At 38.5% G+C, this 12,761-nt stretch overlaps 1 pseudogene; it reads right to left on the bottom strand.

Annotated features, from left to right (window-relative positions):
- Positions 1-397: 397 nt before the first annotated feature.
- Positions 398-496, bottom strand: LOC132305695 (small nucleolar RNA R71; annotated as a pseudogene).
- Positions 497-12,761: the final 12,265 nt, after the last annotated feature.

Here is a 12,761-nt window from a genome sequence, read left to right as displayed (position 1 = left end):
GCCCATGTTTCACCTCCAATTGTTAATCCTCCCCTTACTTAAGAGATCACTATGTGCCTAATGAATATAATGCACCCACATGCATTCAATTGCCACCATTTAGAGCACACCACAATGAGATCAAACCACAAACCATTCAAATGCTTCCTAACTATCATGAACTTCCAAGTGAAGAACCTTACAAGCATTTGGATGAGTTTCTTGAAGTATGTTCCACTGTGAGATACACCGACATGCCGGAAGATGTCTTAAGGCTTAAACTTTTTCCATTCACCCCTAAAGACAAGGCAAAATATTGGTTTAACAATTTTAGACCTTTTTCAATAACTTTTTAGGCAGAAATGCAACAAAAGTTCTTAAAGAAGTACTATTCGGTTTCTACGACGAATGCCATGAGAACTTCAATTAGGGAATTTTCACATGGGGATGGGGAAACATTTCATGAGGCATGGGAATGCTTTAATGAATTGCTTAGGAAGTGTCCACATCATGACATGCCCAAATGACAATTAGTTCAATATTTCTTTGAGAGCTTATTGGATAATTATATGGGCATGGTTGATGCTTCCATGGGTGGCTCTTACATTGATAGGCATGAGGATGACATGTGGCATCTTTATGAGAGCATGAGTGAAAATTCTTTGCATCGTACTTTATCTTCGAAGAATGGTAGAAATTCTAGTGGTAGGAAGAGTGTTGGCTTGCATCAAGTCAACCACTCCAATAAAATTGCCGCTGAGATGAAATCATTATCTCAAAGGTTTGATCAATTCTTGATCAACCAAAACTCGGCAAATCAAGTATCTTTCTTCCCTAACCATTCTCATCATTCATCTAATGAGACATGTATGACTTGTTCAAGTGTTTTACATTCTACTTCCAATTGTCCCCATGGATATGCACAAAGTGAGCATCATGAACAAATAAATGCAACATTTGTGAATCGAGGGAACAATCCTTATGGCAATCACTATAATCCTAATTGGAGAAATCACCTGAACTTCTCTTGGAAAAGCTAAGGGGAGGGCTCAAACCCTTCCCAGGGTGGTTTTCAAGAAAAGTACATTCCACCTCCAATACAAGGCCAAGGTTCCCAAGGTTTTAGATCATCATACCAATCACAAGGAAATCAATTTTCAAATTCTCATTTTCCCAATCAATCATATTCCCAAGGAAATGTTAGAAGTCCCGCTTTTGAAGAGAAAGTTTTGACCGCTCTAGGCACTCTAGAGGCAAACACATAATTACTTCATTCTCACTCTCAATCCATTGCAAAGCTAGAAACCCAAGTAGGGCAAATAGCTAGCACTTTAAATGTAAGAGAGAAAGGGAAAATACCTTTGAATGCCCCACAAAAGCAACAATACGTTGTGGAGACTCATTCCTCATCAGAAGGTCACACAATATAGCATGTCAATGCGGTGACTACCTTGAGAAGTGGGATGATTGTGGACAACCAAGTGGGTATGTCCAATGAAGAGAGTGAATCGGTGCAACCACAAGTTGACACCCGTCCCATTTCATATCCTATTCCTCCTTCATTGCATGTGCATAACCATATAAATGAGAAAGTTTTGAAAAGTAATCTTGAAAGTAATTTGTTGAAAAGTGATTTGAAGCAAAATGATTTCAAAACTTCTTGTGTTGAATAGACTTCAAAGAAAAATTCTGAAATTTTTTTTGAACCAAAAACTCTATTTTCGGATGCCTTAAAAGGATCCATTTCAATTGACAAGCAAAAGGCCAATGAAATCATGGATGTGTTTAGGCAAGTGAAAGTCAATCTTCCACTTTTGGATGTAGTCAAGCAAATTCCGGCTTATGCCAAGTTCTTAAAAGACTTATGCACCCAAAAGAGGAAGAACAAAAACTAGGCACCTAGGAAAGTGGTCTTAACTGAGCAAGTAAGCTCAATTTTGCAGCATAACACTCTTCCAAAGTTTAAGGACCCCGGTTCACCTACTACTTTATGCATCATTGGTGATCATATAATTAATCGGGCTCTTCTTGACCTAGGAACAAGTGTTAATCTTCTTCCATACTCGGTATATGTCAAATTAGACTTAGGAGACTTGAAACCGACGTTGGTGGTTTTGCAACTTGCCGACTGATCCATCAAAAAGCCTAAGGGTATCATTGAAGGCGTATTGATTAAGATTGATAAATTCTTCTTTCCCATTGATTTCATTGTCATTGACACAGAACCGGTCCCAAATCCTAAGAGCCAAATTCCCGTTATCCTTGGCCGTCCTTTCTTGGCAACCGCGAATGCCAACATTAATTGTAGGACGGGGATAATGAAGATCTCATTTGGCTACATGAAGGTAAAGTTGAATATTTTTAATCTAGCCCCCAATTCATTTGACAAGTATGAAGAAGTTAATGTTGTAGAGAAATGTCATGACTTTAAATGTGAAGGAATTGAGTTTTTGTGTGAAACCAAAGTTTCAAAAAGTCCATCTTCAACCCTGCATTCAAAGAAAATTGTTTCAAAGTCTTGTTTTGAAAGGGCGTGGAAGCCCAAAGATTGTTTTGACCAAGGACCGAAAACATCTTTTGAGCTTAATCCAACAAGTTCCTTAAAGAACCATTTGTTAGGTAGAGTTCAAAGCACTTATCACCCTATGAAGGAGGGGATGCATTATAAGATATTTGATTCGGGCTAAAAGAGCTCAACGTCTTGCTAGAGACGTTAAAGACTAGCAAGACATTTCGTAGGGTGTCAAAACCCTATTCCTCCCTCATTTCTATCTTTAATTTCATTTGTTATGAAGTCTAGATATTGGCTTTGGGTTCATATGCATTGCTAAGAATTGTGATTAGGATTGCATGCACTTTTATGTTGAAATTGAGCATTTTGCATAAGTTCGATCGATCTCAAAATGAGTTTGATCGATCGAACTTCCCACCTACATCAAACCTGCATCCAAATCACTCTCTGTCCAATAGTTCGAATAGAACCTGCATAGTTCAGCTCTCTTTCCCATCGTTCGAACTTGTTCTTAGATCGATCGTAAGTTCTTCGATCGATCTAGATTCATCTTGGATCGATCTGCAGTTCCAACACTTAGAAAATTTTGAACCTGCATCCAAAAGCCTCTCTGTCCCATCGATCGAACATTTCTTCAATTCTATGCACTCTCGATCGATCGAAGGTATTCTGAGATCGATCTTGGGGTGATCGATCTTAGTTCTTTGTTTTTCAATTTTAACTTTGTTTTAATTTCTTAATTTCAAAAATTCCAAAAAAATATATATTTTATTATTTAATTTTTATTGTCATTTTTATTTTTATTTTCCAAAAAAAAAAAAAAATTTAAATTATTAAAATATACATATAAATAAATATTTTTCAAAAAAAAAAAATCCTAAAAATATTTTTACTTTTTATTTTATTTATTTTTACTTTTTATTTTTTAAAAATCCCAAAAATACTTTGTCACTTAAGAGGAGAGATTGATGTCAGTTCGATTGATCTGAGGATTCAGTTTGATCGATCGAACTGGCAAGGGAATATTTTTAAAAATCGATTCAGGGTCATTCGATCGATTCCACAAGAATCGATCTCAAACCCTCGTTCCCCCTTCACCACTGCATCACAACTCTTCTCCATCTCCGGCGAGCTTCCCAAGCGTCGAATCTCTTTCTCTCTTCTTAGATCTAGGACCTCATCTTCATCTCACCTTCTCTCTAGATTCCGGTAAGATCCGAGACCTCACCTCTTTGATTCAAGCTTCGATTTCATGAACACATGCTTTAAATGTTAGATCTAAGTTGTTTTCATAATGCCTATTGCCATGGATGAAGCTTTAACCTCTATGTATATATGTGTATATATATGTATATATGTTTTATATTTTTCTTGATTTTGATTTGATTTTTGGAGTTGTGGGCCGAATCAAGTGACCCAATTTCATGTTTGTTGTGTTGATGGGCCCACGACCATGTTCGTGAAGGCCCCGTGCCATTCACGTCATAGATCTGTGACTTTTCGAGTTTCACTTCACAGTTTGATCGATCAAACTTTTTATTCGATCGATTTGTAACAGATCAATCTCACTTATTCTTAATCGATCGAACTTGCATCGATCTCACATTTTTGTGATCGATCAAACTTCACAGATTTATATCACACATCTCACACACCATCTCTTGTGTTTCATGCTATCTCATACCTGCCCAATGCCTGTGTTTTCCACATTGGATGCATTTCATACTTATACTATCTAGCATGTTTCACATCATGTCACTTATTCCTTGCCATTGGCATAAATTCATGTTCCTTATCTGTTTTGTCTATCCTATTTAACATACATGATTCTATAAATTATGTTTTAATTCTTTACGCTGGCACTAACTCTCATTTTGCAAGTTTTCCTTTTATTTTGCAGGCCATGGCTAGGGTCAAGACTGTAGCTCGTGGACACTATCACCGCAGGGGCAGGCAGAGTTTGGATGATGAGGCAGGTCCATCTTATGCCTAGGACCCCATTCAGGAAGAGCCAGCAGAGGCCACTCCACCTCAGTCTCCCTTATCTGACACCAGATTTCATTATTCAGCCGAGGCATCTTCTTCCCAGGCTAACGCTGAGGCTGAGCACATACCATCTCCATCACCACAGCCAGCTCAGCCAGCCCAGCAGTTAGACCAGCCATTACATAGATACTCATGCCTTCGAGTGGCGCACGAGTCGGTCTTCGACATAGACTTCTTTTCCCGATTGGTACTTACCCAATCAGCATATGATGATATATTCTGAAGGGGTATCTCAGCCATACTAGCCACTGTGTCATACCCAATGTACCCGAGGTTAGTCTGGATGTTCTTCCAGAACCTCCGACCTGCCCCGAGTAACCTGGCGGAGCTGCGGACCACCATTGACGACTACCCAATTTGCATCACTGTGGACACATTGTCCAGATCTTGCCAGTGTGCACACGTCTGCCCTCTAGAGCTACAGGACATATATCTCACTCTCTACAGGCCATCATATGCAGACATGACCATTTTACTCACAGGTCACTATGCAAGTGGTGAGACCTTCGCCACCCGGACCTATCTTCCAGATGACCTGTGGTTTTTCGACTCTGTCTTGTTTCGTAACATCTTCATGGCCGGCCACAAGACACAGAGGCATGGCGACTATTTGACAGCTCTGTATAGGGCATTGGCTATCTATCGCAGCGCTCATCTGGAGCGTCATGATGAAGCTGTATGTCGACCACATTAGCAAGGCCAAGCCTAATGGGCTAAATATCTCCCATTCGGCCACCTCATCACCCACATTCTATGTGATCAGCGCTATCCCTTCCAACCATGGGAGCAGACCGAGTCTGGGGCCTGTTCTTTCAAGAAGAAGGACTGGGATAAGAGCTACAATGCTCTGTTGAACTAAGAGGGGGGGGGGTGAATTGGTTAAACTTTCCTTTTATAAGTCAGCAAAGTAGGTAGATAATACACATTCAAGCATTAACACAAGATTTACAAGGAAACCCTTCCAACAAGGGAAAACCTTGGTTCTTGGCTTCAGCTAATAAAGTCCACTACTAGCTGTATGTATTTTGTTACACACTCAGCTGTCTCACCCTCTGCACACACCCAACCACACGAATGAAAGCTAGTTTTCACAACCAATACATACACTAGATGATTTCAGCACACATACACACTCCCCCTGTCCTAAGCACCCTTGCTAGGACCAACAAAGCTCTTACAGCTCATCTCATACATCATTACAAGTTGTAAATACAATGTTCAATATCTTCTATAAGTGAAAACAAATCATTCAGCACAAAACACCAAATTATTGCCTCAAAAACACTCTACTGCTGCAGCTAGGGTTTGAGGGGTAAAATTGGAATTTCCCTTAGAGATCGATTCACCAGTAGCTTCCACAGTCTTGACTCACTAAATTATTCATGTTTATAACTTTAAAAAATCAAGCATAGCATGAATACATAAATCAAGGTTCAGTCTTAGGTCTTGAGCAACACACTACTAAGCTGAAATAGGGGTTTTGCAAGGTCACAATCAGGCACTGTCTAAATTTTGCATCATGGTCAATTTCAACAACTGAGATTCATCAAAATAACCTTGGTAGCACATAGATACTCCATAACATAGCTAGCCTTAACCATTTTGTACTTGAATCACAGCAAACAGCAGAAAATCAAGCTTAACAATTGATTAAAAAGTCCAAAATCCATTTCAGCATGTTTCAGTTCAAAAATAGGTAGTGAGCAAATGTGAAAACATTAATTATACCTATAATAGTCTTCAAAACTAACAACAGCAGCAGGAAACAAAATCTCACTACTCAAACCAGCTATTTCATCAGCAATTTCAACAGCAGCAGTAATATAGTAGGAGGAATTCACACAGAAGATGAGTTAATCAATTTTCCTAGCTTGGAATCATCATCAATTAGCTTAGAAAATATTGATCAACATTTGTTCTCGAGAGTTCTTGGCTGCAACGACAATCTCAGTAATATTTTTGGCTGCACAACCCTAGGGACTCTTTTAACAGCATATATATAGAACAATGCAAATCATTGGCTACATTTCATCTCAGCTCTAGCTGTTACCTTTCAACCAATGATTATGTATGGGCCCTATTGACATTCTCTCAGTGAAAGGACAATATTACCCTTGATTTCTTACCATATAGTGATACCTCATGCACCAGCAGAAAAACACTATATAGGTGAGGTACACTGAAGAATATTTCTTTGCTTAGCCTCTAAGCTCTGCAACTTCATTGGAGGATAATATTTCAGGACCACAACCACGTGTCACACTCTTGAATATACCAGATCAGCTCAAAAACCACCCATGCACTAGCTGTATATACCATGCAGTACACTACATATGCTGAGGCTGTATTAATCACAATATAGACTAAGGTACTGCTCTTCAGTGCAATGCAGCTGAATAGGCAAACGAGACTTCATGGAATACATCTGAGAAAGTACTAAACTGCCCTTGTAAGCACCTGTTGCAGAATCCTTATATACTGAATTCTGCATCCAATTTAGCTAAATGAGGAGAGAAGAATCTGCCACAATCATATAAATGACACTGCTGCCCCATAATATATAATAACCCACAATGCTGATGGACAAGCATTTAAACTCACTGACCCAACACCTTTTTATTACTTTTTGACATTAACAGGCAAACAAGTCTTTTAAGAACCATAGGACTAACACGTTCTTATCAAGAGTCTCCGGGATGATGTTGCTGAGGCAGCTGAGGAACTAGAGAGAGAAGAGATGGAGTAGGCAGCAGCAGCTACAGCAGACCCGGCAGCGGACGACGATGCAGTCGATTCGGTTACCATACACATGGACATTGATTTAGAGCAGCCTGTAGAGGGCCCAGAGCAACACTCTCCAGTTGGGTCACCCGTTCATGATGCGGAGCAGGCTCAGGATCATCATTCTCCTGCTTCAGCTGCACCTGAGGCTTCTACTCACATACTCGACTTTGGAGAGCGACTTCAGACTCTAGAGGACGTCATGGTATCTATCCGCGCAGAGACTATTTCCATTAGAGCTGACATTGCTTCCCTCCACAAAGATGTCATGACCGCATTCAGAGATCTATCCAGAGACATCCGCGGAGCACGCCCTGCCCGTCCTACCTCTTCTTCATGATTTCCATATTTTCTTACTCCTCTTATATATATCTGTGATATCTGCATATTTTTGATACTGTTATATTATTTTTGTAGCCGTGTCTGTCGGCTTTGATACTGGATATACTGTGCTTTATTTTTGGTTTATATATGCTTTCTTTATAGATGTCCTATTTTTATATTCTTATATCTATCTGTTTGATTCCATCAGGTACATCCCAGTGACATCAGTGAGAGAGAGTACTGCCCAAAATTTTTAGGACCACCCTTATACCTCTCTCTATTTTTAATTGCTATCCCATTTACACATGCATGTCTACTGTGCACTGTTATTATCCCTTTTGTTATTTGATGAGTTTTATCCAAGTGCCAAAATTTCAAGACCACAGTTAATCCCAAGTTTGTGGGGGCTATGCCACCCATTTTGGATACTTCTGTCCCAGCCATTCTTTGCCTTAGTTGCACTGGTATACTCTTTCCCTTTTGTTCTCTTTGCATATTGAGGACACTGTGCCATTTAAGTTTGGCGGTAATGGTGCTTTGCAGTATTTGTTTTTAAAATTCAAAATTTTGAGCATGACTTGTGTATTTGAGGGATTTTCTATGATTGGTCCATAACTAGCTATAATTTTGATCTTTTGAGGACTATATTGCTTGACTTGAGAGTCCAATACTCCTTGTATGCCTTATGGATGCCATTTAGGAGTAAATTTTTTGAAAGATTGATATCATGCTTGCACTTGTGGTCTACATCATCCTAATTTTGTGATTGTTTTGAGATTCACTCCAGTATTCTACACTAGCACAGGCGCACACTAGCATTCATTTGTGGGGTACATGCTTTGTTGATTATTGAATTGATTATATCCTAATTAGGCTACTAGTGCATTGAAAGCTTTCATTCTTAATAAAGGTGGATAACAACCCCTTTTCACTAAGTAGCCGAGATTCTAGGTGGAAGGCCCAAACTCTAGGTTAATAATTGAACTTAAAAAAAAAAAAAAAAAAGAGAAAAAGTTACAAAAGTAATAAAAAAAGTGAGGACTTCTCCCAGAAGGTGAGAAGTGGGAAATGATTAGATGGAGGTTGTTTTGATTTGTAGCCTAGTTGATTTGAGCTTGTAAGTCCTTAGGGGTGTTTGAACACCTAGTGCGCTAAAGCCATTTGGTTTGGGAGTCATTGACCTAACGCTCGACCTCATGAATCATTAGAAAGCTTAATAGATCAACACATTGCACCATGCTTCCATCTTTGATCCTAAAAAAAAAAAAATATTTTGTGAAAATAATAAGCGCACCTAGAATAATAAAGCTTTAATAAAAGGTCCACTTTATATCTTGATGATTGGTACTAGATTTGTGTGCTAGTTTGAGGGTAAGGATACGATTATTTCTTTAGTTAGCTAAGATAGCAACATATTTGATGCCGGTCCACTCAAAAAAGATTCTAGAGTTGTTTTGATTTTCATGATCATTTTCTTGATGTGTGGAGGACCATATTTGCTTACTTGATGTTGAAATTTTGAGAGATTGCTTGGAAAGGGTTGAAACATTACATACTTGAGGTAGTTTTCTCCCAATGCTTGTTTGCAATATTGGTGCCTCTTTTGAAAAAATGAGCTTAATATTTGTGGGTATCATTTCTGGAAACCCTCACAAGACTTCACTCATTCACTAAGGGTAACCTAGGGGTTTAAAAGGCTTGTTGCATATGCTAAATGCAATAGTGTTCCCTACGAAAGTGGCGTTATCCATTTATTGCTTTCTAGTTCATAGTTGTATAGTTGTTCATTTTATTCCTTTACTTTCTAGTTCATTGTTAGGGACTAGCAATATTTAAGTTTAGGGGTGTGATGAGCGTTGAAAAATGCGCATTTAAACCCCTTAAGCTTAGGTGTTCTAGGACCTTTATCTATCTTATTTTCCCGCTTTAGATTGATTTCATGTTAATTCCATTTTCAGGTACTTATCCCTAAAATAAGCTAACTCAACCAAATAAGAGCAAAAATGAAGTAATTCTGGGATGAATCAAAGAAAGGAGCAAAGTAGAGCAAAAGGAAGCAAAAGGTGGAATTTCCGCAACTTGGATCGATCTCAAGAAAAGTTCAATCGATCCAACTTTCATCGATCTCAGCACTTCGAGATGGATCTGAACCATGTTTGTCCTTATTCAAAGATCCCAAAGTTTCATCAATCCAACTTGATTCTCTGATCGATCGAACTTTCTTGTCCTTATCCAAATGATTGATCTTATCCAGCTGTACCACCCTACCAACCACTTTTGTTATTTTCCTAAAAATATCTTCAAAATATCTCAGATTTGTTTTTATCCAAAAAGGCGCCGCCATTGAGGATCGATCCAGCTTCAATTCGATAGATCTCAGCCATGTTCAATCGATCTCACCACAAGTTCGATCAATTGAACATCCCAAATCCCGAGAAAATCCAAATTCCAGCACATTAAAAGTTGTCTTATATCCAATCATTAGAGGATTATTGGTGTACGAGCCCAACTCATTTTGGGTGATATTTGACCTACCTATATAAGGAATATGAGCCACTTTTTGATAAGGAGAGAGACTTAGAGACTTGGAGAGGGGATTTTTGGAGAGAATTCTTAGTGAGGAAGCAAAGGAGAAGAGGAGGCTAGAGACACCATTGGAACTTCTTCATCAACCAAGGAGCAGATTTCTTCCATGGAGCTTGACCTTGAGGGTTGGAGGACATCATCCATGAGTGGCTAGACATACTTTTCGAGCTAGAGTGAACCCTAAGCATGCTTTCTACATCTTGATTTATGTATTTTTGAGGGGATTTGTATTGTGATACATGTTTTGACAATTATATATATATAAATCTTGTTTATGCAATGATTTATATGGTTTAATGCTTCCAATTGATCATTTCATTCTATCCATATGTCTATGTATACTAGAATAGATGTTCATGTAATTGTCTCTATTTCTTGTGTTGTTGATGCATGTCTATGTGTATTAATGTTATAGATCTAGAGATTGTCAAGACATAGTGCTTAATGGAATGTTCTTGTGGTTTATTTGATGGTTCATACTTATTTCTTGATGGATTGTACCTCTGCTTTAGTTTATTTAGTTTAATTTTATATCATTAGCTTAATTGTAGTGTAGGTGTAGTTTAGATGTTAAATGGGAGGACAATCCATACTTGTTGTTGATGTTCCATACTTATAAAAGCAAGTAACATATATCTCTAACCTTGTGATGTGTTTGGATTGTGAGCTTAAAGAAAGGATTAATGGCTTAATTTGATATGTTGTGCTATCCACCACATTGTTTAGACAATATATGCTTAATTTGTCATTTATTCTTGTTAGAACAACCACACACACACTTTGTTGCAATACATATTTTTTCCCTCATTAATCATTCATTAAGGGTGTAGAAAAGTTATGCGTAGTGGTGATCTTTAAATCCCAAGATCTCTCTCTCTCTCTTTTATTCTCTTTATTACATTATTGTTTACTCTAGTTGAAATTGCATCTTAATGTAATTCAACCACCAACCAACCTTTTGATCACTTGACCTACTAACCCTAATCTTAATTCCTCAACCTAGTATGACTCATTAATCCCTTGGGACGATCCCTACTTACCCTAGCTATATTTTTAGCAAAAGGTAGTAGTGGCAATTCTAAATGTAAAACTTGGCCACATTCATCATAGCTCTACACCACTATCTCTTTTGGTGGTATCACAAACCATGTGGGTTTCGGGAGTGACGACCCCAGGGCCACACCACCCAACACTTGTCACCTAAAACCTACACCCAACACTTGTCACCTAAATAAGTGTCCAAGTCTCACCACCAAGAGGATGACAAGTGGCCCCAAGGCAAAGTGACACTTATCATTAATTCCTACAAATTTGAAAGTGATCCCCTCTCCAAATATCCTAAGGAATATTTGCACAAAAGTCCCTAAGACAAAAAATAATTACATAAAGCACCCTGTAAAACAAAAATATTTTCGAAGAAACTATGCATCCATACCCCCCATGAAATGGAAATAACCGAGCAGGTTTTTTAACAAAATTAAATCAAGCATTAATAGTAAAAGCGAAAATGGTGTAAGGCATGAGGTGTCGGAAATCAGTTCCGGACACCAAAGCCTAACTTGGGCGCAACAAAACCCTAAGGTATCCCAAAAAAGAATAAATCAATTAAGTAAATAATAAAATAATAAATAATAATAATAAAAAATTGAATGACAAAAAATCGGGAAAGGAAAAAAAAGACACGGTCTTCACAACCTTCCCACATTAAAGGGATTTCGTCCCCCAAATCCAGCCTCAACAAAATAAAAGGATAATCCAGGATAACTGCGGAGTACATCCTCGAGTATCCCACACAACATGCTACCCCAACGACCTCAAAACTGAAAGGCAATATACAAACCAATGCCACTTGCACCCACGCGCTCATGACACAATATACACAATATCTGCCAAAAATGGCCCCGTTCTAATGTCATTTGCACTCATGTGCTCATGATAAAACACTCTCAAAAGAATGATGACGATACGACCAGACTACACGTCAAAACTCAAACACCGAACACGAGATCACATCAAGGAACCGGTCATCGAGTACTAAAGGACATCTCCTAAAGCCTTGAGATCAAACAAAAGAACAGGGAGATATAAAACCGTGAACACCTCTCCTAACGAGCCAACATATTGGTCCAACGACAATCACCAAAAGAACTCCAAGACAAATACATATCGAATCAAGGTACCTAGCTAAAAGCAACATGGCAATATGAATAGTGACTTGAACCTGCCCACAACGCACCCAAATGTGTGGTAGCATCAATGATAACCGCCGAATATTGTATATTCAAGCGCCCTAAATTGCATTAGTAAAGTCCGTTGTATGTTAATTTATGTAGATTATCTTCATTTCTATGTTTTTATGCATTTTCAGGTTCATTGGCCAAAATGGAACAAGAATAAGGCCTTGTGGAATCTTGAGCAACAAAAGGTGCCAATGCTGAATTCTGGCAGCAGTAGAACCTGGGATTTGCTCGCCATTTTGACCTTCCAAACTCGAGAACTGGACTTCCCTCATAACATGAAAGATTTAGAGCTC

Source organism: Cornus florida, unplaced genomic scaffold, assembly GCF_030987335.1.
Source record: "Cornus florida cultivar Cherokee Brave unplaced genomic scaffold, ASM3098733v1 CherokeeBrave_3.0.0_Hap2_Chr04, whole genome shotgun sequence".
NCBI classification, from domain to species: Eukaryota; Viridiplantae; Streptophyta; class Magnoliopsida; order Cornales; family Cornaceae; genus Cornus; species Cornus florida.
This window is presented reverse-complemented; position numbering and strand designations above follow the sequence as displayed.